This window comes from Ambystoma mexicanum, chromosome 8 (assembly GCF_040938575.1).
Source record: "Ambystoma mexicanum isolate Mex_15411 chromosome 8, UKY_AmexF1_1, whole genome shotgun sequence".
Taxonomy (NCBI): domain Eukaryota; kingdom Metazoa; phylum Chordata; class Amphibia; order Caudata; family Ambystomatidae; genus Ambystoma; species Ambystoma mexicanum.
In genome coordinates, this window is record NC_090929.1 from 1,485,524,240 (window position 1) to 1,485,551,156 (window position 26,917).

Consider the following 26,917-nt stretch of genomic DNA (forward strand, 5'->3'; position numbering starts at 1 on the left):
AGTTGCCGGTGTGAGTGTTAGGGACACCTAGATGACCCTGGGAGGGATCTTCTGTGAGGAGGTGGTGGTAGGAGGGGCGCGTGCACCCCACACACACACACACACACAATGGGCCTCATTCCGAGTACGGCGCTAACCAATGGCGCTATTAACGCCTTGGTTGACGCCGTACCCGGACCGGCAGCGCCTTGGTGGATGGCGGAATTACCGCCCCATTCCAAGGGTGGCGGGGCGGTAATTCCCCAATCCCCATTTACCCTTCCCCATTCCCATTTTTGCCCCATAGGGCATAATGGGAGTGGGGAAGGCGTTAATTACGCCACCGTAAATTACGGTGGCGTAATTAACATCAAGGTCCCTTAGCGCCATGTTTTTTAACACCTGCTAAAAGCAGGTGTTAAAACCTCCATGGCGCAAAGGGAACTCGGAGTATGGCGGTAAGGGATTACCGCCACCGCTCTCGTTAGCGGTGGCCGCTATCCCTTACCGCCATACTCGGAATGAGGCCCAATCTCTCTCTCTCTCTCTCTCTCTCTCTCTCTCTCTCTCTCTCTCTCTCTCTCTCTCTCTCTCTCTCTCTCTCTCTCTCTCTCTCTCTCTCTCTCTCTCTCTCTCTCTCTATATATATATATATATATATATATGGTTATAAGCAAGCTGGTGCAAACAAGGTGAAAGGAGGATGGTTGTCGTTCCTATACAGAGCCATGAAATATATTGGGAGTAATGTAAAATGTAATTAAGGGCAGACCCTCAACGATGTATTGGAAATGTGTAATAAGGTAGAAAGTGTTTCATGGCAGAGTGGACTGAGGTTTACCTAATGCCATCTTCTTTATGTACCATCATGACCAGGATGTCCCATGTCTGCCTGGTTTACCAACTTCGATGGGATGCCTGTCTTCTTCTGTATTCACTTCGCCATACATTCACTTTGTCACCTTTACCGCTTCTTACCTTTACTCCTTCAGTTTTGTAGGAAGCCCCTCTAACTCCACGTCTTTCCTAACCCACATTCTTTCCCCTGCCCCACCTGGACCCCAACACTAACCTTAGAGCTAACTTTAACCATATCTGGTCTGATAGCACAGTGAGTAGAGCGCTCGCTTTGACATCCGTGCAGAGCCGCTGATGCAGGTTTGAATCCCGGAAGGTACCAAACTCAGCCTTTCATCTTTCTGAGGTCGATAAATGAGCACCACACACCATGGGTAGCGCTATATAAATGCTAAATGATTATTATGATCTGTTGCCACCTTAATGCAGGCCTCCCAACTCACACGCTTTTGGTGGCTGTCACCCACCAGGGAATCAGTTCACTCACCCACCAAGCACCTGACATGTCCATTCATTTCAATGAATACAAAAAGAAAAGGTCTCTTTTCACCCGCCCAGGGAACTAAAAAGGTGGAGAGGTCTGACCATGTGAAGTGCAGACGAAGTAAAAGGTAGACGCAAAGGTCTGAAGAAGTGAATGTAGTACAGGTGGGTGTAGAAAAGGTTTTCTGGGCAAAGCAAAAGTGGGTGTGAATCTTTAGCCCTGGGTGAAGCACTGTGCTATTAGGAGCAAACTGTTTTTTCAAGATGATGTGTGTAGTGGTAGATGCTTTTCATTAGCTAGGATTGGGTGAAGCACTGTGCTATTAGGAGCAAACTGTTTTTTCAAGATGATGTGTGTAGTTGTAGATGCTTTTCATTAGCTCGGATGATTCCGGGGCCCGGGTTTGACGCTGCAAACCCCCAGCCTTCTGCTTTGTGCAGACAGGCAAGCATGGTTATGCCGCGTCGTTATGTCCTACATCATTTGCACCTGTGTCTTTCTTCGCCAGATCCAGTCGAGCAGACGCACTGACAAAATAAAAGACACTTGTTCATGAAATGTCATCATTATTCTTCACATTTTTACAAGAAATATCACCCGGACATTATAAAGCAGCCTTTTACTTGCTGCAAATAAATTACATTTCTATTATGTACCAAAATGTTATGAACATTAATTACATTTAACACTTTAGTGTACAGCAAGAAGAGTAGATCTCCTATAGACAGCGTCTGTGCCGAAACAAGAAGCAACTCCATGGTGCCCTTTGAACAATTTGTGAAAAACAATGGCAAGCAAACAGATAAAATACATCAAGTATGGCACTCAGAATTTCAATTAGCAATAGGCATTGTCAGTTTGCATTATGAGTTAACACATTGTGGCGATTCAAACATGTTTTGCGTGATAGATGGAACGTACGTGTAATTAGAACAAGGTTGAACGTGAACACGGGTTATCAGTCCTCTTTCTATGAGAGGCAGTGTGCGAGCTGCTCATGCGCATAACTAGTTATTCATATAAACACAGCCAGGGCGGAAGAGCAGCCTGAGCAGAGCACAGAAGCGCATATAAGTTGGGGAAAGATTGGTTTGTGACGAGTGTGGAAAGTAGGGTTTCGGTTTCACATGCTTCATTTAAACCATGCTCAAAACGGACTCCCTGCAGGAGTAAATTATGACACACAGATGTATACAAAAGAACCATGTGCCACTTAGCCAGAAGATATGCTTGTTGACAATGTGCCCATAATATCATTAGGAATTAATTCACCCAAGAAGGCACTAGCCTAAATGTGTAACACTAGGGGCCTGATTTACATTCCCATTGAAACACGCTTTTGTAAACCAGGCCGTAAGTGTCCTTTAAGTATGTGGAACTTCCATTACACACAAGAGTGTTGACTAAAAATAGGAATGTAAACGTTTCATTTTGGGATTTACCCTTTCCCCATTCTTTAAAATATGCTGTAAGATGTTAAAATCACATACATTAGAGCCCTTTTGTTCGCCTAGCACATCATCTATGTGTAAATTGGTAGCCTACTTTTTTTGTTTTTGTTGTGATATCTACAGAAGTGGCGAATTTGTGTAAGTTGATACCCCATTTGCATTGACTCCCCCCCCCCACCCCCTTGTGTGGCACTCCCCTGGGAACATCCCCTTTTGCAGGTGTGAAATTATAGTGTGCATGGCATATGCAAATATATGTACATTAAATCAGATCAGTTGTCAAAGTCTACGAAAAGAAGTAGTGGAACTATGTTGCATGCTGGCCTGCCCCTGCTCTCCACAAACCCCATTGCCACGTGGAATCCAGCCCTCACACCCCCCTGCCCCCACCCACCAAACACACACACCTGCTGTGCACTGAAGTACAAGTTTCAACTTCTTCCTATGCTTTTATTTTCAAACTAAACCACTCCAGAATGGTTTCTTTTTCAAATAAGCAGTCAGATAGCACAGGAGTAGAGTGCTTGGTTTGACATCCGTGCAGAGCCTGATGATGCAGGATCGCATCCTGGCAAGACCAAACTCAGCCTTTCATCCTTCAGCGGTCGATAAATTAGCACCACACCCCGTAGGTAATAATAAGCACCGCTCGTAGTGCTATATAAATGCCCAAACAAACAAATAAAAGTATAAAAGCAGTACAACTCAAAAAAAAGAATAAAGTATAGGAGCACCACTCCCAACCACTGACTCGGATTCATGTACAGCGTACACGTGCACAACACATCATGATTGTGCATGTGGGCTGATTCGCAAAATGTGATAGTGCGGGTACCTTCCACTATGTGCAGAATGCAGGTAGGGGTGGGTGTGCCACCGACCAAAGCACACGCAAATTCACAACGGGCATGTGCTCTTATCAGCAGCACATGAGTGGCTCTTTCCACTGCACGTGGCCTCGCCCATTGCAGGCCAGGCCCAGAGAAAAATGCAAGCCGGAAACTGCTCAAAACAGAAGAGATTTCTTCCCGAACAGGGGTCGAAATGCGAAAAAAAAGGCATTAGCAGCGATACAGCCGTGCTCACAGACTCCAGGAATCAGTGTGACAACATACATGTAAGCGTTGCAAAGCACACAATTAATGAATTCGGTTACAGGAAGGGGAATTGAGCCGGATTTCCCCAGATCCAAAACTTAAACCAAGCCTAAAAGAGCTCGTGTGTGTTGCTTGTTTAGAACTTAAAGTGCCGTTCAAGTTAGATGGCTGCAAACACAGCAGGAGTGAATGACTAGGAGTAGCTATTTTATGTTAAGAGGTTGTGGAAATTAAAGCTAGAATCATACGCCTTTCGCTCAACTATATTGTCAGGTTGATTTATTATGAGATTCGTGCACGTTGCAGGCTATCTCTAAAGGATAATGTTATTTAAGCGAGTATTTTTAACACTTTTAAGTCTGTAACTCACCTAGCAAGACTCCACCCCTCGCCCCATCCTTATCACTTGTGCTCCCCTATCCACATGGCAGCCCAGAGTAATTTCTTTCTGTTTCCAGCACTGCTTGTGCCTGAAACCTCATAAACTGCCCTTGTGATGCCGGGTCTTGCAGGCTGAAATCTTGGGGCACAGTGTGATGGCAAAGTGCATCGGCCTACTTAGCACTTGCACACATATTAGTCGGGTTGATTTATTGGAGATTTGTATGGCGCCTATAGACAAGTGTTTCCAGGTCCCACAAGACAAGAAGCGGGAGGGGGGGAAACATTGGACATCATAAGAAAAACAAGAAGAAGAAAGAAATGGTTATATTGGCCTCGTGGTAATCCTACCGTGCAGGGGCTGCAATTTTCTCCGCGTGTACGCTCAGGTAAGCCTGCACGAATGCTTTGTGAAGCAGCCGCATTGTCTGTAGAAATCCATTCTCAAGATGTTTCCATGGGGTTTTGAAGTCTTGATTAACCCATAAGCAAGCGCCCTATGAGTAATGAGGCAGCATGCCAACAACCTGAAAATGCGCTGCAAAACCAGCCAGCCATGGTGAATATTGCATTGTAGCCAAGCAATTCGTCTGCCACGCAGAGCTATATTTTGGGTCCATGACGACCTCAAATTCCTTTCTGTTTTAACAAATAATGTAGAAAAAAGCTTTTGGGGTAGGAAGGGCCGTTGTAGCAGGACCTTCATTTGTTTGGGTGCAGGGCGCATTTTGGGCACCTGCCAGGATATTGTTAGCAGTCGGGGTGACGTAGGAGAAGAGAACGCGATTTATGTGGGCTTGCGCCGGCTCGGTAGGTTCAGATGCGCACGTGCAGTCCAATCCAGGACATTCTGATGCATGGTGCCAGGTACACTAGTCTACCCATGCCAGGCGATTCATGCCAACAAAGGTTACGTTATGCTGTTTGCTCGTGTAGTGCAGCAGGGCATTGCCAGGCATTTCAAAGCATTGAGGGCAAACAGAAGAGTGGTAGGAGAAGTAGTGGTGGGATCAATGCCACATGGACGAAAAGTCATAGCTTTGAACCACCCTAGGCTTTTTGCTGGCAGTAATGCCTTCTTTGTCACATGATCAGCAACATTTCCTCTTAAGCGTATCTAACATGCCACGAAAGCCAGCCAGGTGAAACTAGTCGGAGTCCGTCATTTGCCAATCCCGATGCCAACCCTGAATGAATACAAGAGACTGTAGGATGAGGGAAGTAGCGTCTCTAATCTCTGGATATGCACTAAACGTCAACCCATGGAATACCCTGGCATGGGACAACTAGGGTCTTAGGTCTTGGTGGGTCACAATAGCTGAGGGTGGGTTGGTTTCTCACACCTCTTCCCCATGACCCTTCTGGGTCCCTCGCTTTATCCATTTCCACCCACTTCACTGTGCTGCCTAACGTGCCACCCGCCAAAAGCCAGGAAGAGACTCCTCACGCCTCCTGTGGGAAGAAGGCAGGTGTTGCACGTTGCAGCACGTGGTTGACCAATCTTTATTTGCAGAGCTCTAAAGAAGAGACATACAAGAGCCATCAGTTGGGTGACATATAAGTAACGACGAGCTGCCTGGTCTAGCTAAACCTGATTGTTACTCTCCAATGCTCTTTCATACTCTTCGGGAACACTCTTCTCCATCAATGAACCACTAGTCCATGTGGATCTTCTGATCTTTCAAGAACTACCTTAATAAAACACCTATTTTTGCTTCATATATTCATTTCTTGTTGTTCTTTTTTGTTTAATGATCTGCACTTTGTATGAAAATAGTTTTATAGGGTCCATCTTTTTACAAATTGTGTGATTCAATCACAATATCTACTTGGTAAATGCCTTAATCTCACAAATCACTCTAAAGTTGTTTTCTTAAACGGTAACACATTGCTGTATTAGCCTACCTTACAGCAGAGGCAGGATTTGAATTAGACTCTGTCCAATCAGGGGTGGCCAAGCAATGGACAGCCTAATGAGGAGCTGGCCTCAACATTGTGGTCTCTCCTACTCTTCACTTCACTCCCCAAAGGCAGTCACCTGTCCCCATTTCCAGCATACAGGCAATAGTTTCACGATTCTCTCCCGAAGACTTCTTGCATTATAGCTTATAATAGACAACCGCCCTGTTTTACTCCCATGTGCACCTAGAAACTGAGCTGTGGCAAAACACCCGTTCTGCTATATATTGTATGGCCCCTGCCAATCTACCACCCACCCTGAATTCCTGCAGCGGGCGAGCCTCTGAGAATTCAGTCCCGAAAGGAGATGGGGTGGTCTCTCCCTCCCCCCACCTCCTCCAAGAGTGTGTCCACTCCTTTAATGCCTTTAGTAGCATAGGCCTATCACTTCCCTGCTGCACTGCCAACATACTGACAACTTATCATTTTCCTTTGATCCGTCTTCCTTAAAAGCAGCCTTACAAATGCACACAATGGTATCACTGCAGAGCGACCAGCCATGCACAACACATTCTGAATTCCCTTATTTGTATTTCTGGACACTCAGAGGTGTGTACCCCTCATGCGGTTCACTCCCCTGGAATCACTGACCTGCGCTTATGTATTGACTATGGAAACGCGCTATAAGCAAAGCTCCGTCTGTGTCTAATGTAAACTTGATCTAGTATAGGGCGCTGCTGGTCGACTGGGAAGGCATGCTTCCTGCTTCTGGTCGACCTGGAAGGCATGTTTCCTGCTTCAACCTAGAGTCCTTGGAGGGGACTTTCCTTCCTCCGCCAGTGGGTCTCTGATAGAACACTGGGTTCATTTGCCTTACTGAGGTTTGGAATACCCTGCACCCCCTTTAAGATGCAAATAGATGTTGTTCTTGTTTAGGGCTCATTTTAACACCCATATTTTCTTTTCAGCTTTTCCCCTTCTTCACTTTTTAATGAATTTGACACAATGTTTATACCTTGGTAGAGTGTGCTGCAACACTTTGATAAATAACATTTCAGTTTCATGTGGGAAACAGAGACCCTGGCCTTAAGAAACTCGAGCGGGGAGCAGAGAGAAGTTCATGTGGGAGACACAGACCCTGCCTTAAGAAACACAGAGGCGGAGAAGAGAGAAGTGCATGCAGGAGACGAGACCCTGGCCTTAAGAAACACAGAGGCGGAGAAGAGAGAAGTGCATGCAGGAGACGAGACTCTGGCCTTAAGAAACACAGAGGCGGAGAAGAGAGAAGTTCATGTGGGAGACAGAGACCCTGACCTTAAGAAACACAGAGGCGGAGAAGAGAGAAGTGCATGCAGGAGACAGAGACCCTGCCCTTAAGAAACACAGAGGCGGAGAAGAGAGAAGTTCATGTGGGAGACAGAGACCCTGGCCTTAAGAAACAGAGGCGGAGAAGAGAGAAGTGCATGCAGGAGACAGAGACCCTGGCCTTAAGAAACACAGAGGCGGAGAAGAGAGGAGTTCATGTGGGAGACAGAGACCCTGGCCTTAAGAAACAGAGGCGGAGAAGAGAGAAGTGCATGCAGGAGACAGAGACCCTGGCCTTAAGAAACAGAGGCGGAGAAGAGAGAAGTTCATGCGGGAGACAGAGACCCTGGCCTTAAGAAACACAGAGGCAGAGAAGAGAGGAGTTCATGTGGGAGACAGAGACCCTGGCCTTAAGAAACACAGAGGCGGAGAAGAGAGAAGTGCATGCAGGAGACAGAGACCCTGGCCTTAAGAAACACAGAGGTGGAGAAGAGAGAAGTTCATGTGGGAGACAGAGACCCTGGCCTTAAGAAACACAGAGGTGGAGAAGAGAGAAGTTCATGTGGGAGACAGAGACCCTGGCATCAGGATACACAGAGGCGGAGAAAAGAGAAGTGCAGAAGAGAGAAGTGCATGCAGGAGACAGAGACCCTGGCCTTAGGAAACACAAAGGTGCAGAAAAGAGAAGTTCATGTGGGAGACAGAGACCCTGGCATCAGGATACACAGAGGCGGAGAACAGAATACTTAATGCAGGAGACATAGACCCTAGGAAACACACAGGCAGAGAAGAGAATACTTAATGCAGGAGACAGAGACCCTAGGAAACACACAGGCAGAGAAGAGAATACTTCATGCAGGAGACAGAGACCCTGGCCATAGGAAACACACAGGCAGAGAAGAGAGAAGTCCATGTGGGAGACAGAGACCCTGGCATCAGGATACACAGAGGCAGAGAAGTGAGAAGTGCATGCAGGACAAATCGACCCTGGCCATAGGAAACACAGAGTGGCAGAGGAGTGAAATTCATGTGGGAGACAGAGACCCTGGCCTTAGGATACTCGGAGAGGAGAGAAATGCATGTGGGAGACAGAGATCCTGGCCTTAGAATGCACACAAAGGAGGAGAGCAGTGCATGCACAAGAGAGAGATCCTGGCATCAGGATACACACAGTGGTAGAGAGGTGCATGGAGGAGCCAAATAAGTTGGCACCGGGATATGCAAGAGGTAGAGGAGAGAAGTTCGAGTGGAAGACAGAGACCCTAGCATCAAGCCACACAGAGGGGGAAGAGGAGAGAAGTCCATCTGGGGGAGAGAGACCACGGTACCAAGATACACAGAGGGGCAGAAGGGAGAAGTGCATGCAGTAAAGAGAGACCCAGGCATTAGGATACACAGAGGGGGAAGAGGAGAGAAGTGCATGGGTGAGAGAGACACACACACACACACAGGCATTAGGATGCACAGAGTGGGAAGAGGAGAGAAGTGCATGGGTGAGAGAGAGACACACACACACACACACAGGCATTAGGATGCACAGAGTGGGAAGAGGAGAGAAGTGCATGGGTGAGAGAGAGACACACACACACAGGCATTAGGATGCACAGAGTGGGAAGAGGAGAGAAGTGCATGCGTGAGAGAGAGAGAGAGACGCACACACAGGCATCAGGATACAAAGAGTGTCAGAGGAGAGAAGTGCATTCTGAGAACAGCGACCAGTGACCACAGCACCAGGATACACTGAGTGGCTGAGGAGTGAAATGCATGTGGGAGACAGAGACCCTGGTCTTAAAATGCACAAAAAGGAGGAGACAAGTGCTTGCACAAGCGAGAGATCCTGGCACGATACACACAGTGATAGAGATGTGCATGGAGGAGACACATAACTTGGCATCAGGGTATACACAGAGGTAGAGGCGAGAAGTTCAAGTGGACAACAGAGTCCATGGCATCAGGCTACACAGAGGGGGAAGAGGAGGGAAGTGCATGCGTGACAGAGACACAGAGGCATCAGGATACAAAGAGGGGAAGAGGAGGGACGTACATTTAGGAGACAGAGGCCACCGCACCAGGATACACAGAGGGAGAAGACAGAAGTGCATGCAGGAGAGAGAGACCTGGGCATCAGAGACAGAGAGGGGAAGAGGAGGGAATTGCATTTGGGGGACAGATTCTGGCATCAGCAAAGAGGAGAAAGCTGCATGAGACGGTCAAAGGCTCTAAACCATGCCAACAGTTTTTTATTCAGAAATATTTAAAAAATCAGGAAAAACCATGAATGAGGTTTAATGATGTGTTTGTAATTATTTTTTTGCAGCAGAACGCAAAACAAATAAATGTTAAATTTCAACGTGGATTTTTTGTTTTCCTGTGGATCAGACCTTCATTAAAAAAGACATTTCAAATACATTTTGGCATATTCCTCTGCAGATTGGGCTGGCTCTGCTCATGGCCACATCCCACGCAAGGCTGAACGTGCATCCTTGCTACAACAAAGTGCACAGCAGTGTATCAGGACGTTGTACGGTTTCGGAATCATGCCTTTTCATCAGTGATCATTTTTACAGTTGAATTCTTTCAATTTTGTTCTGTTTTTTTTTTTCCGAAACAGGAGTAGACCCCCGTACAGTCCACTTTCTTACCATTTCCCTGGCCCCTATTTCCTACCATTTTGTGTTCTGCTTTGACAGCGCCTGCTTTGAATATACACCGTAAAAAGCCCACCAAAAAAAGAAGACCATGTTCCCACATTGCCAACACAATGCCACTTTTTCAATGCATGGCGTTTGGTAACTAGACATGCTGTCTTGGAGCATTCTTAAGTCCCAATAACATTCACTGGGCACAGGAGACTGTGGATGGCAGAGAAATCATAATGAACAAACATGAATGTACGTTACTGTGCTTGCACATGAAACTGATGTCACCTGCCACAGGTGCATTGTTCAGACTACCGGGTTATTTGTGCAGCATTGATACATGTATCCCTCTCTAATGCAGATTTATATCACGACACTGCCTGAGTCACAAAGATTATCACTAGAGAAAATATGGAGATGTGCCGAGTTTCCCAGCTTTGCGCCTGCTACCTCACACCTGACGCGCAAAGCCTACAACTAGATGGATCTGGAGGGGCCTGGAGCATCGCTGAGAAGCCCTTGGGCAAATCGGATCAGGCTTGAAAGACCGTGACGGAAATGTTCGTGTCTGAAAAGATAATCTTCGGTCTTTTCTCCCCTGAACATTTCCGACTTGTCCCCCGCGCCTGCCTCCCCCTCATCCCCCTACTTACTTTACGGTGGCTGCCGACTCCGTGATGGTTGAACAGGCGCCGCAGGGTCCTTTCCTTTCCTTTTTTTCATTTTAACTTTTTTTTGTGGCTTTTCGGGACCGGCTGCGGGAGACACCCCCACACCCCCTGCTCACAATATGGTGAGCAAGGATGCAGAGGACACCCCTGCAGCCCTCAGCACCTAATGCATGATTTGGTTGGACTTTTCGGCTGTTCGAAATTTTCGAACGGCTGAAATTCGGCCAAATCACGTATTCAGGCCTTTATTCTCTGTCATTTTGGACGTTTCCGGCAAGTGTTTGTGAACCGCGAACATCTCAGGGATGCTTCAGGCAGCTCCAGATTTGCTCCAGTTTTAGGTCTTTTGATAAAGGTAAAATGTAGCTGGCGCAGATCTGCAATGCTCAGGCCATCTCCGGATTTGCTCCAGTAGTGACATTTGTGAATTTTCTGGCCCTTAAAGTGCGTTGTGTTCATTTTGCTTCTCTGGTGTGCACTGCACTGAAAACGTATACTTTAATGTGTGTACCTGTTGAGTGAAGTCATAACTTGTTTCTATATATTAAAAAGAGAGCGACCGTTTCCAATAGCACACTGGTTATGAAAAGACACTCTATTCTCCTATGTACATAGGTATACAAAAATAACACTTTTCAGCTATTGCTCTGAGTTTATAAAAGGCAAGATTGCGTGTGTATGGTTAGCAGGGATATCTTCAAGGTGGGTATCATCCCCCTTGTACATATGATATGATAGGTTATTGATAATGCGCTTAATATCCTGAGGTTTCTAAGCGCGAACCCGGGAATCGAACCTGTGTTGCTCTGTGTCGCCTTGCTTCCAAGGCGAGCACGTTGCCCCTGAGCTATCCTCCCGCGGCTACATACCTAAAAGAGCTCCGTCACATGCTAGTCCTTCTACATGGCTCAGCCAGCCCCCACACTTGCTAAACCCTCTGTTCCTGAATCAGCTCTGTCACCTGCTAAACCCTGTCTAAAATACAGTCATTTTTCAAAAACGCGAATCCTTATATAGTCATAAACATTTCCTTTGCTCGGTAATCACTGCATACACTTCGGACACCTACATCACTTATCAATCCCTTTGTACACCCCAGCTCCTTTCCAGCTCAGTTCCTTTTATTGCTGTGCACACCTCAGATACCTGCTCTACTTGTTAACCCCTTTGTAGAATTTAGCCAGTGACCTTGTTTGTTAATCTCTACGTGTTTTTTAGACTCCTTCCGGGGTTGTGAATTGCTAGGTTTATTTGCGTAGGCTCTCTCACTTGTTCATCCCTGAGTACACATCAAACAACTATGTATGTATGTTCATTTACACCTTAGCTACTTCATGAATGTGTTAATATGTCTATATAGCTCCACACCCTCCCTTGTTAATCCCTGTACACACCTCAGGCCGCTGCCTCTCTTGGTAATTAATCTCTGTGTTTGTCTTAATCGGTTTGCTCAATTCATAAACTCAGCTAGCTATCAAATGTGTTAATCCCAGATAATCCCATCACCTGTGAACGATGCTCATAGTTGTTGATCTGTTCCTACACCTAAAATGGTTCTTTTACGTGGTTTTCCCTGTGTACAGCTCACCTGCCTCCTCACATATTAATCCCTGCGCACACGTCAAACATATTGCTAACAGTTTAACTGCTGAACACCGGTCAGAGTCTCCTTACTACTTAATCCCTGCAGGAAACCCACTACACGTTTCATACAGTTCACTCACTTGATAACCGCTGTAAATGTTACAGTCAGTTCACTCACTTGAGAACTTCTGTAAACTGTTCTGCCAGTTCACTTATTTGATAACAACTGTATATACACTAGACTGTTCACTCTCTGGTCAGGGCCATCCTAAGCACTTTTGTGGCCCTGGGCACGGACATCTTTGGGGGCCCCCCCTCCACCAAACCAAAGGAATTAAGTGATCAAGATTATCTGGTCTCATCCCCAACTCCCTCACCTTGTCGCAATCACAACCTATAACGTATAGGTTGATATGCTCCCTCGGAGCATTCAAAATAAGCATGTTTACTCCATTTAAGTCCCCTTAGCCTCTTCATTCTTGCTCTAATCAGAATGTTAAACGAGTAGCATTTGAAGGCCAACATTAGCAGTCTATGAAGAGGTTACTTCTGTTCTAGTATACATACAGGATACTTTTGATCAGAAGCATCCAGAAAAGTATGCAGCCTCCAGTATTAATGCAGGACCATATGTAAAATGTACCTGTAACCCAGAATGGACGGAGAACTCACATTAGCTGCCTCATAGAATGCAAAAGTGCTCAAGCATGAATAGAGGAGACCATTTGGAAGACAAGAGAAAGCTACCCATACTATACCATGGATAGTGGACGTAGATTCGAAGCTACCCGGAGGGTATCTGTATCCAGACAGACTGAGATTAGAAGTAGGACATGGTTTTCAAATAGTGTTGCCATTAGAGATCAAAAGAACACGTGCCTGTGGTGTGCAATATCAATGCTCACTATTATAGTGGAAGCAACCCTATAGCCAGTGAACCAAAGAGTGAGGCTTTTTTGAAGATCATACCCTGAGAAGGAAATCACTCTGAGGGCTGACAATTCTGAAAGGTTTAAGGACTGGCAATGTTCAGAGGTTGGCAATACAAGATTAAATGAGATGCCCAGGATCACACATTGGTTATGGGGTGAAGCTAGGATTTGTGCCAACTCTGCAATTTCTGCATTTTAACAGTTTATTTTCCAGTTCTTACCATGAACTCAAATAACCTAATTTTATAAAACAGACTTGCAAAGTGCACAAATCACATTTCCAAACATGACAATTTTTTAAAACAAAATATTATAGAAGCATTTTATTTCACAAAATGGGAATTATTCTAGCTTCATTCTCTCCATCAACAAGGGAAGTACCAGCCTACCAATCAATGTGATTTCCCAGATTTAATCTGGGTTTGTCTTTTTTTATTTGAAAGCTTTAAATACTTTGAAAAAACTGGCTTGTGAAATTGCAGAAAAACCTTTCACTTTTACGAAAAAGCAAAACTTTTTTTTTAGTCAGATGCGCATACCTTAAAATATGCCTGTAACTGCTTGCCCCGGGTGTTGTGCCAAGATCACTGACAATGAAGTATCGTACTAGAAATGTCATATGGTGTCTTTATTGAAAGTGTGCCCCCTTAGTCACACGTGTTTCGAGCTGACTTTGCTCTTTATCAAACTTGGCCACAAAGTAAACTGTTCTCACAAACATAAGTAGCACACAAATTGGTAACACAGTTTAATGGTTGTATAAACCATTAGTGTACCCGGAGTAGTAACAGGCCAAATCCTTGCTATTTGCCTAGCCTGGCGCAGAGAGGAGCACAATTACCTCAAACTCTGTCTGTACCTTAAAATATGCTTGCACGAGGCCTACAACATCTGGTCCGCTCTCTTGTGTCTACCACCCCTTCCACTGAAATGACCTACAGATGAAAAAAGATCAAGTAATGGGCTTAACGATGTTACCAGAAAGACAGAAGGCAAACCTCACAGAAGACAGCACAGTAAGAGATATTAGATGATTTGACCAGGATCACTGTATCATCTGCTGGCAAAGCCAGGATACAAGCATGAACCCTTTGGTTCCACAGTCTTGAATTTGGATACTTATTCACCTCTTGGACTAACAGTTTATGCTCATCGCTGGAAGTGATTGACTAGGTTTTACAAAACCCCATCTGAACAAACCAATTTCTAGACCTTCACCATACAGATTACATGTTCGTTTTTATAGCAACCTCTATCTGGTGAGGTACATTGCTGATAATAGCACCTGTTGTGCTGCAAAAGCAAGTACATATGCAGGCAGTTTATAAACTGCAGTCAAAAGGAAAGGCTCAGTCAGCCTTGCTGCAATGTACTATTCTAATCTTATCTCTGCAATGAGTGCTTAACACACAGAGCTAATTTCTGAACCATTGTGACACTCAATGTATCAATATGAATTTCAGCTTTGGCTATTGTACACGATCAACATAATTCCCCCAGGAAGAAAAGAATGCTACAGGAGTTCTGCAGTAGTGAACACACAGACTATGTATACCACAGTGAACACAGAAAGCATTACATGATGGATTGGTCAAGGCAGAATGTACTTGTCAACAACCGGCAGGCAATAGGATTAGAGCCTCAGCAGCATGTCATAAAATATCATAACGTGTGCTATTTAAGCCTGGTGAACAATGGAATCTTACTTCTTTAGATCAGGCAGCCTTAAGGGCCCCCCTCCAAGGTGGGGGCCTGGGGCAAGCGCCCCTTTTGCCCTCCCATAAAACCGCCTCTGTCTCTGGTTACCCACTGTAAAATCTACAGACGGTTCACACACATGATAACTACTGTAAACTCTACAGACAGTTCACTTACTTGATAACCTCTGCATTTTCTTCAGACAGTTGACTCACCTGCAGGTTTGGATCGGCCCCTCAGCCTTTCGGCCCGTGGCGGGGCCGAAATCGTCCCTGTGGCTTGGGGCCGGTTTCTGGCCACTCCTGGGCCAGCTTTGAAAAATAATTTCTTTTTTTTTTACCAACAAAAAAAAACACCTGCAATGTGCAATATGAATCTATACACACAGATATTAATGATATATATGGAGATCCATTCTTGTATGAAATGTATATCACATTAGTGAAGTCATAACCATATTTTTCATAGTGTACTCAGGAACAATGCTATTTGATGCCACTTCCTGTTTTGTCAAGGGGTGAAAGATCGTGTTTCATCGCTTCCCGGTATGTCACTTTGGGGTGAGGTCAAATGACATCACGTTCGGTGATATCATCAGAGGTCATGGGTTGTGAGGCGAGGGGTGGGCCACTTTTTAAAAGGGGGAGGGGGTGGGCCACTTTTGTTTGGGTGTCTGGGGCTATTTCTTGTCCCAGTCCGACCCTGCTCACCTGATAACATCTGTATATATCTCAGACAGTTCTCTCACTTGATAACATCTGTATATATCTCAGGCAGTTCTCTCACTTGATAACATCTGTATATATCTCAGACAGTTCTCTCACTTGCTTACCACTGTAAACTCTACAGGCGGTCCACACACTTCAAAACTATTGTAAACTGTACAGACAGTGCACTCCCTTGATAACTGCTCTAAACTCTACAGAGTTCAATCAAATGATAACCTCTCCTAACTCTACAGTCATTTCACTCACTAGATAACCTGTATATCTGAATGACAGGCAGTTCACTCGGTACCCCCACTGTAACCCTAGAGACAGTTCACAGACTTGATAACTGCGGTAAACGTTACAGACAGTGCACTCACTTAATAACCATTGTAAACTCTACAGACAGTTCACTCACTTGATAACCTCTGTAAACTATGCAGCCAGTTCACTCAATGGATAACTGCTGTAAACTTTACATACAGTGCAGTCAACTGATAACCTATGTATATATGTCAGGCAGCCCACTATCTTGCTGTCCACCGTAAACTCTACCGATAGTTTACACACTTGATAACTGCTGTAAACTTTGCAGACAGTTCACTCTCTTGATTTTCAGCGTAAACCTTACAGACAAATCATTTACTTGATAACCTCTATACTTTCATCAGACAGTTCACACACTTGATAACCTCTGTAAACACTACAGACGCTTCGCACACGTGATAACTGCGGTATACTTTGCAGGCATTGCACTCACTATAACCACTGTAAACTCTACAGACAGCTCACTTACTTGATAACCTCTGTATTTTCCTCAGACAGTTCACTGATTTTATAACCTTTGTAAACTCTTCAGACAGTTCACTCACTTGCTAAACACTATAAACTCTACACTCAGGCCACACAGTTGATAACTGCTGTATGTTTTACAGACATTGCACTCACTTGGTAACCACTGTAAACTCTACAGACAGCTCACTTACTTGAAAACCTCTGTACTTGCTTCAGACAGTTCACTCGCGTGATAACCTTTGTATATGCCTTAAGCAGTTCACTGAATTGATAACCTCTAAACTATTCAGACAGTCCATTCACTTGATAAGCACTGCATCCATATCGGATAGTTCACACACGTGCACCCTGTCTACCTTCAGAAAAGTCTTCCACTCGTCAATGTTTCTAGCAAACGATTGCTGGCTCTAGGCATACCAATTGTGGTACTCACTTTTACGCACAGCTCTGCTACTCATGGACAGAACCTTCTGTTAAGGATAACTAGGCAGATGAAAGACCCAATGGCAGTGGCTCAAAGATACGGGGCAAATTCTTGAAGCTCGAGAGGTCCGTTTCCGATGTCAGGTGAGCCCCAGTATGACAGATAATGAAGAGATGGGTGAGTGGTGAAGATATTGGGGCCAGAATGTGGCAATGATTGTCTGTAGTCTGTTCTATCATTAACACAGAAACGAATATGATGCATAAGCAGAATGCAGTCAAGGTACCCTGGCAACCGTAAGTGACAAAAACACAATAACATGGGAATTGCACAAGAAAGGTGCCATTGAGAACGAGGAAGCACCTCTTGGGTGCCATGACGATGGGTTTTCCAAGGTGTCATCCTCTCCTCACTCCACAATTTTCCTCCACAAGACACAGCACTAATCATAGAGCGGAACTGATCTTCCTTAATAATTGATCTTGCGCTCAGTCGTTGAACATAGACCACACCAGCTCAAGCCATTCAATTCCTAATCCACTCATGTGGGATATTTCAGTACATGTTTTAACGTGATGTGAGACAACGGCGATTGCAAACAACAACATGACAGAGGCTAAAGGGCGTCTAGCCCACCCATAAATAGTAGTGGACAGGGTTCTCTTTCTGATTGCTGATGTACTTGGTGGGAGAACGGCCATTGATCAAAGTCTGTACAACCTCTCTAAGGATTACTCTTATGTCATACGTCAACATTTTTAAGAATTACACTAATGTCACATGTAATCCTACTCCCTATTTATGTCCAACCTACCACATGTGTGTGTATGCATGGAATTTATAAAACGCAAACCTAGTATGGAAGCAACAGAGAGCTGTACATAGGGGAACTGTTTTACTTATTGAATATAGATACAAATGTTTGAACAAGTCCTTTCTGCATCCGTTAGAGTTAATTCTCAATTTTGCCTTTGCACTCCATGATCTTCTCAGTAACACGCGGGTTTTGATTAATTCCCCCTCTAATATCAATGTCAGTATCTGCATGAGAATTACAACCCAGTAATATAGAACTTCATTTTATGTTAGTAAAACGTGCATGGTCTCTGTTTTATGTATGTACTTATTAGCTGTGTAATTCTGTGATATGATTCTCCCAAAGGTAAAGCAATCTATTATTATTCTGGTACTTATTGAGCCCATATGTCGCTTAGGGAAGAAATGGAGCGCTTTACAATCATAGGGGGAGGAGCACTGTGCTTCAAGAGAACAGGAAGACATCTCATGTTGAGAAATTCTAAATTCTCAATAGCTAGTTTCAGCGACCACCTCTGTATCTTGAACATCCAGAAGATGGAGGGGAAAGTCAGTCGCTGAGGCTGGATGCAGCCCACCTTTGATTTTTGTGTCTGCTGCAATACTTTGAATCTGTTACTTAAATATAATGCTTTCGTCAAAGCACCTAAAACAATTCTTTGTACACAATGAATCCCCAATTACCCTCGTAGGACTTGGTTTTGTATTTGTAAATTGTGCAAGTGTCCACAACTGGAATTTGACCCTGTACCCCCAAAATTAGGTCTTGTATTGTGCCAATTAATGTAGAACCCCCCAGCCCCCACCCTCTAAATATATATTTGTCTTTGAAGCAATTGGGCCCTCGCGTAGAGGTGGCTGCCATATTGGTTATGAACCCCCAGAGCGAGCCAGAGGTAATCAGAAGCTTGCCACATTCCACAGCCACAGATAGCCTTGGATAAGAAGAGCAAAGTTAATATCAAAAGTCCTATTATCACACTGCAAGGTGCCCATAGCAAGCTCGCCAACAGCACATGCATGTGTGCTATACAAAAAAAGCTGCAACATCAATAAAACCAAGCGTGCATGCGCGGGCTGTCATGCATGTGTAATGTCAATTGCTATGCAAACTAAAATGCCATGCAATGAGAATTGTGATAGAGTGGCAATGTGTGCATGCGCTTCCGCTTTCAATTGCATCATGAGAAGTTTTCTTTAGCACCAACAATAGGTTTGGGGCAGCAAGCATGCGATACGCCAGCCACCAGCCTACCACAATCATTTTGCGGCTAGTTTCTAAATGTTGCCTAATGTGTACCGGATGTTGGGATCTTAAGCAGAGACTGCCTATGTGACTATGTGTGCCGAAATGCAATGGTGCCCGAGCCAGTATAAGGAAAAATGCCCAATATGGCTGTGCCCATGTAGAAAAGTGCACCCGACTTTAAACTGAATACCAATCCCAAATTGGCACTTTCATTGAAATGTGAAAATTCCATAAACCAGGAATGGGTCAGAGGACATGTGAAGGAGAATTTGGGGTGAGTCTGGGAAAGCGGTCCTATGCATGTTGAAAACACCTTCAAAATGTCTTCTCTTAAACCTACTTGCTTGACACATTCTGGAATTAAGTTTCCATCAATCACATTCAGAAAACCCTGGGTAAAACTAGCTGTCCTGCGTATAGTCTTGCTTTGCTCATGGCACAGACACAGCTGCAGTTTGCACACAATAGCTCAGTTTGCCCCTGAGCTATTCTCTCAAAGTGAGTGCCTTTGTGAATCGGCCCCAGGTTTGTATCTGTGATTAAACTTAATTCTAGTAAACACAGGAGTGCAAGAGAATATACAGTGGCACAATTGTGCAGGGGTTTGAATCTAGTGTAGCATAAAATAACATGCAGAGACTTTGGAAGTGGGACCTTATGAGAAAACCCAATGTATGAATAGGATGTGCCGTCATTATAGTTATGTCACAATTGGACATCCTACACAAACAGTGAAACACTTGTGCACAGGCGCGTTATAAATGACACATCATATCATATCATTTGTTATTATTTGAACATGTGTCTGCATTGCAGCTGGAAGGATAGCTCAGAGGCAACATGCTTGTCTTGGAAACAATAGAACGCCAAGCAGCATGGGTTTGATACCCCCTTAGAGGCTGGAGTCTTGCACTAAGCGTGCTAAAAAATGTAGTAATCTATTTCGCCAACTACCACTTAATTAATCTTACCCTGTTCATAGGGTCCAGTGAACTAATATGATATGACTGTATTGCAATATATTTGTTCATATGCCAACTGCAATGCCACAGAATGCCGCACACAACATCCAACTTTCGCGTCTCAGACTATACCCTGGGAGCAGGGGTGCAATTGTGTTACCAGGACATCTATTGGCCTGGATACGAGAAACCAACATACACACAAAGACATATAGATAATTTCCTGTAGCAGAAATTCCAATCGCTTAGACCATAATGCCGATGGAAGGCAAGCATCATGAGAATGCCAGTGCCATAGGATGAGGGCACATCTGGATGTGGCATCAGACAACGACTACGAGAGATAAAAGGGAAAGGAACACGGAAGAGTGAAAGAGGACACATGAGCCCTAGTGCATCAGCTCAATAATTGTCGGCAGTGATACAGACATCATAATGTTTTTTACATTTTAGGCAATAAAAGGTGCTCTGCTGTTATCGATACCATTACATACGACGTGATTGATTAATTGTCACATGGACACAAATAATAATGAGAGGTGTCTGAAGGGGAGATGTCTTGCTCGAAGGAACATTGGTTCCATTGAATATCGCCTTTGGTTGATGAAGGGAGCTCAAGCCGCTGAAACAGGTCATTGATTTGCTACAGACGAAAGTGGTGTCTGTGTTTAATTCAATTATTAAAAATGGTGTCCAGGATTTGCTGCTGTCCTTGGCATGATCTTTTCTGATATAGCATTCTGGATTTGCTGCTGTCCTTGATCACATCCTATTTGAAAAAGTATCCTGGATTCACTACTGCCCCATATTAGATCTTATTTGAAATAATATCCTGGATTCAACACTGTCCTTGACCTAATCTTAGAATCCTGGATGGTGCAAATTGAGATTGATGATGTTTGTTCTTTCAGAGAGTGCATAGCTGCATGCCACCGAATAACATGCATACCGCGCGGCTTCACAGTGGGACTACCAGGCCCAGTCTTTGTGCGTATCGCATGAGATGTGGCAGCGGTACTCCAGAGTCTCAATGCACCTACTCCTTGAGGGATGTTCCCATGATGACAGAGCAGACAAGGATAGCACTGTTTCTCAAGCCAGCTCTCTCCCATCCACAACTCTATGTCAGGAATTGATCCTCACTCTCTCTTCGGGGCCTTTCCTCCTCCTCCTTTCTGAATCTGCACCAGGACTCTTATCCAGCAGCGCACCTTCCATTGCTGCTCTCTGGTCGGTTAAGTAAAAAATCAATCCTTTAGGAAACAAAATAAACATTTGCTTATTTAAATGCAATAGAGCAAGTGTGTGTTATCGCAATCAATTCAAATCACCAACACAAATGAGAAGGTTACTTTCCTGGCCAAAGATATACCGTACAACTTAATTCACTGGAGAAAGCAGCTTGCTTGATGGTGGGATGGGCGACATATGTGAGGATGTGGCCGAGAGTACAAGCCCACTGATTCCACAAATTGAGGATGTACAAGTATTTTATGTCCTCCCAAAGGTTAGAAGCCCATTTTGGCAGAAATTCCTCAATGCGCGTATGTTGATGAATGAAGGGAGTTGAGGCATCCTCAGAGAGGGAGGTGCCGTGTTCGTGGGGCTGTAGCTCGGTTGGGATGCTTAGTGATGCCATGAATGTGGATGAGTGAAGAGATGAGAATCTTGCACTGCGTTGGAGCGATTGTAGATGAATGGGCACGCAGTGCGGCATGCTTCTAGGTGAGTGATGGGCTCAGAGGAGAAGACTACGTGAGCAAATAGGGCAAACGGAGTGATTGTGGATGATGGAAAGAGATGGCTTCAGAGCGTATGAGGGAGTCATGGTTAAAGTCAGGGTGAGACCATACCTCATGGAGGAGCTTAGTGGCGCCATGCCGGTGGAGGGGGATTTAGTGGGGATGCGACTGTGGTTGTGTGAGTGGGCTCATAGACATTGAAAGTTTGGAGGTCTTTATTTAGCAATCCCTTGACCTTGCATGCCCGACTTTAAACAATACATAACTTTTTAAAATGGTAAAAACATTAAAACGGATTAAAAACATAAACACGTTAAAGAAGTCATCTCGAGTGTCGTACTAGAGTGCATGTTTAGCTTGCAATGTTTTGGCTACGGTATATTGATGTTAGTTAAAACCTTGGGCCCAGAAACATATATGTGCCTCCTCACAAGTATGAAGAAAGCCTTTCAGCATCCCCTTGCATTTACATATCTCTCTGGCTCTGCCTTAAACTGCTCCAATGATCCTCATACTGACCTCATGGTCCTCAGGTTCACTCCCACATTGGCATCACAAGGAAAATATTTCATCATGCAATTTACTCCAATCGGTTGCAGAGGATGGCCTCCGCTCCAACGATCTAGTTTCTTGTCTCGCAAGCCTCTTGGAGGTAGATCGTCACTGGTCCAGTTTCCAGCGTGCCGAGGTGGCTCAGGAAGTAGAAGCCTGCTGTGGTAGTGTCTCTGATGCCTTCTTTCCCCAAGACACAGAGGATGGATTCTCCTTCCTCTTACATGCTGGTAATGGTGGCTGACAAGTCCCTTTTTGACATCTTACAACACTGGCAGGCATTGCTATTTAAATTCCTGCTTTTTGCTATCAAGCCTATACGGCTTAGGCAGTTAGTGGTAGGTCTGTGATTTGGAAACACATACTCAGTGATAGTGAGAATGGAGGTGAAGATCCCACCATCACTCATTTTTTGAGGTTGGAGAAGAGAGAAGGGGTGGGGGTGGGGGTGTGCGTGTGATAGGTCCCTACAGAGGTACTTCCGGGTTCTCTACCCCATCTCAATCTGCCCAGGGACACAGAAGATGGTGGGCTGCTTGTGCATACTGTATTTGACAGTGCACAGGTGTACCTCTTAAAGCATGTCTGGGGGTACTTGGTGGGTGGGCAGTTGTGGATCCTTTTGACTTCTAAGATTTAGATCATAATGAAAGTTCCATTCTACGCATCTAAGGGTTTTGAAACCCTTTGATATGTTGGCATCTGTGCCAGGTCTTTTCAGCATGGGGGAATTTCTCCTTGGTGCAGGCCTGATTAGGCAGGGGCTAGCATAAGTAGGCTTCATGGTTTCTACTGTGGCTGTCTGTAATTCAGTGGTGCTTGGTATTAACAAGTACATAATTATTAGATGATATTTGGGTTTGGTGGAGTTCGCGGTGACCCCCTCCCACAAGCAGAATTCTACCCTTTACAACAATAAATGTACAATGAGTTTCAACCTATTGGTTGAAGGGGGAACGTGGGTCCACGCAGCACCTCTTTCTCTACAGCGTTGAACATCTTTTCAGAACCCGTGAAGCATCGATTGGACTGGTGACAGGTAAGGCTCTCCCCAATACTACTAGGTTGCCAGGCAACCCAGGAAAATGATTACTCTGTCACATGATGGGATGGGACCAGCCTACAAGAGCACACAAGCCTCATTTGAACAAAGACTCTAAAAACATGGCTCTTTCAACAATACCTTTCAGACGAATACAAAATCCTGCCCTCCAAGAGTACTGCGCTACTGTATAAAATGCCAAGACCAATGCTGCGACCCTCCCGGTGTAAAGCGCTTCCGCTACTCTAGAGCTAGGTACACGCTATAAGCAGTAAAATGATAAGAAAATAAAAGAGAATGTCTACACCTCCTGGGCACTAGTCCACCTGAGTAACTTTAATAACTGGCAGCACATGTTCGTATCGATGCCCTGCGAGTCCAGCAATGCATGTAGGGAAGATGTGCCCAGGGGCATTTTCAGCAAATCGCTGCTTTGTTCCCGCCCAGGTTGGGAAGAGATGGGGGTTATTCCCCAGGATCTATAGGCAGCAAGTCTGCGAAAAAGTTTGTCCGTGTAACATATGTGGTGGAGGTGCAGAGGTCCTTACAGCTGAGGCGCCACACTTTCTAAGGGTAGGTCTTCCAAAGACTGCTCAAGACGGTCAATGACTAGTGCAGGGAAGGGCGTGGCTTCAAAGGATGAGAGAAGGATAAGAAAGCAGCCGCTGCTTCATCCCCTGGGGGGCTGATGGCTTTTGATTTGCTTGAGCTATCGGGGATTATTCTGGGAATCGGATTACAATACCCGGACCTCATGCCATGGCAAGATGGATAGCAGGGGGTTCCTCATAGCCGAGGACTGTATCAATGCGGCCACAGTCTGTTGGCAGCGTCAGTTCAAGTGGTCATCTAAAGAGGGAGAGGTGCCCACCCTGTTTTCCCTGCTGCAGTCCATGGAGGAGTAGACACCTTCCAGGTGCTTTTCAGGTAGGTGTGCACAGGCTACCGCATGGCCATGTTGCATGCCCCCCATTATGGTCGGGAGCTCCCCGGATGCTCTGATACCCCACGTAAAATCCAAAAGCACCAATACATGGGCACACCTTTATTCCGGAAGCCCATTATCCCAGTTCTAAGATGACCACGTTATGGCACATCATTTGGCACAGGAGGGCTTGCATTGGTGGAAGGGCTCTCACATAATTCCCATGGAGTTTACCTTGTCAGGAACATGACATTTTCACAGAAAACGATCTACACTGGGTGTAGCCAGCATATAGTGTGCAGGTGGGCATAAGAGAGAACCAGCACTGCAGGTGAGGGCCCTGTAGCCGAAGGAGCGGCCCATTTGGATGTATGCCAAACCCCTGGAGTACCCACAGAAAGGGCTGGATGATCAGGCATTGATCCTGGAGGCTCAGGAACAGCACTGCCGCAGGGAAGGCAGGCTCGTCTGGCTCGCAACCCCCTCCTTCCCCAGCCACTGTGATTTCTGGCTCTGCCTGATCTGGTTCATACTTAGGGCTGTCTTAACAATATGGAGCTGGAACATTTGGGGAGCATTCTGAGACGCTATCTCCACACCCTACCTGCCCTGGTTCGGTTAATGACGGGAAAGGGCTGTGCAGAATGTTCATCTTTGAGAGAAATTCTGTTGAAGCCCTGAAGCTACGCCCTTGATGCCTAGTGGAGAAGTCAAGCCCGGCTGGTAGACTCAAGTCAGGTGACCCATGAATTGCTAGTTGGAGAACTGCACCTGGGAATGATAGATGAGCTGATCATTTCAGGAGTGTTGACTTTAGTCCTTGACTCTAAGCCAATGGCTCTAGAGGAGTAAACATTCTCAGTGACTCTCAAATGAATACCCCCTCCCCAAGGAATCAAAACCAGTGTCTCAACGGCAAGGTTCAGCCACCTGGCACATAAAAGCGTGGGGCATCAAGCTGATGTCCTGTTATGTTATGTATATATATATATGTATAGCGCGTACCTTCACCCAAGGGCATCTCGGCGCGAGAAGTACAGGGTAGGACAGACAGGTAGAGTTATAACAGAAAGGTTTTCAGGGCCCGCCTAAAGAGGAGATGGGTTTCCATCCCCGTCAGCGCCATGGGTAGGCTATTGCACAGTTTGGCAGCTGCGAGGAGAAGGCTCAGCCTCCCACACAGGACCATCACATTTTCGTGATGACAAGGAGATTGGCCTCCCTAGACCGAAGTGAACGAGCCGGGATGCAGCAAAGAAATGTATTTCTCAAGTATTCAGCCCCTTGTCGGGACAATTCCCAGTGAACCAAGCAGAGAGACAAATTGTATTCTCTGGGCAATAGGAAGCCAGTGTAGAGTCCGTAGCACAGGACTGATGTGGCCTCCGTAGGGAGTGTCTGTGGCTATGCGAACAGCCACATTTTGTAGAAGCTGAAGCTGGTGGAGAGAGCCCACAGGCTGGGCTAGGTACAGCGCATTACAATAGTCTATTCGACTAGTAATTAGTGAGGCTACGACCTGTGGCCTCAAATGATGCGGGAGGAAGGCAAGCACCTTCCTGAGAACTCTCAGCATGAAGTGCCCTGTCTTGCACACTACGCTCACCTGAGGGGCCGGAGAGACAGACACTGAGAGAACCACCCGCAGATTCTTGACAGTCAACACAGGTACAGGGAGATCACCCAAGGTGGAGGGCCACAGCAAGGATGCCCATAGTATGGACTCAGACGGAGAACCTACCACCAAGAATTCTGTTTTGTCCCCATTTAATTTGAGCCAGTTCGCACACATACAGTCTCCCACTGCAGAAAGGCATTCGCAGAGGCCAGGTGAATTTCCAGCCCGTTCCAGACGAACCAGGATCTGGGTATCGACATAGGAGTAACATCGGAATCTGAAAAAGCTGAGGCGAACTAGCGATTGGATGTAAATATTAAAAAGCATGGGGGACAGGGCAGAGCCCTGAGGAACACCATAAGTGAGATCACGTACCGTGGATAGGAAACAGGAGAGCAGCTATGCCTTGTTCCTCTCCGACAGAAAATAAATAAACCAAGCCAGGACGGTCCTGTGCCATGAGGAAAACACAGTGGTGATGCTCATTGTGCCAGGTCGGTAAGCAAAGAGACATCAAGTTGTGCTCTTCTTGAGGGTGGCGCTTTGCCTCATGTGTGTGGTGGAGCGACTGGTTAGAAAAGCGTTCCTTAGAAATGTTGGGGTGGGGTAAGACCTCTGTGACAGGTGCACAAGTGTGCAAGCTCAGGTGCATTGGATAACACCTCCATGTCCTTTGCACAGCCGCTGATGAAGGCACTGGTGATCCAGAAAGCATGTGTAGGTGAGAGGACAGATGCACTTGGCCAACGAGGAACTTCACAACAATACCCTGAGAATGCGCAAGGGGCCGAGGTCAGGCTCCAAGCTCCTACACCCGATCCTGACGATCCTAACTGCAGGAAAGCATTGAACACTCTGCTGTTCCACGAGACCTTCCTCAGCTGAAGAAAGATTACTGTCATTTCATTCATTGAATGTATAGGCGCTTTCGCCAAAGCGCTATACACAAGTAAAGAACAGTACAAGAAAAATGCAGAAACAAGTAGGGAGAAGGATCGAAATCGAGAGGCTGCACAAGGAGGTTTAGGAACGGATAAGAGAAAGAAATTGGGAGTGTAGCGTGCGAGCAAGAGTATAGATGGAAAACAAGGAGGACAGAGAGGGCGG

The 26,917-nt window shown here is 45.6% G+C and overlaps 1 protein-coding gene across 2 annotated transcripts in view; it reads right to left on the minus strand.

Annotated features, from left to right (window-relative positions):
* Positions 1–1,867: 1,867 nt before the first annotated feature.
* The window catches only part of SEMA4G (semaphorin 4G), a 960,547-nt gene continuing 935,497 nt past the window's right edge, over positions 1,868–26,917 (minus strand). For both annotated transcript variants that reach the window (XM_069611666.1, XM_069611665.1), the window contains exon 17: positions 1,868–21,184. The gene's annotated coding sequence lies outside the window, so the exon portion shown is untranslated. The remainder of the gene's footprint in view (positions 21,185–26,917) is intronic.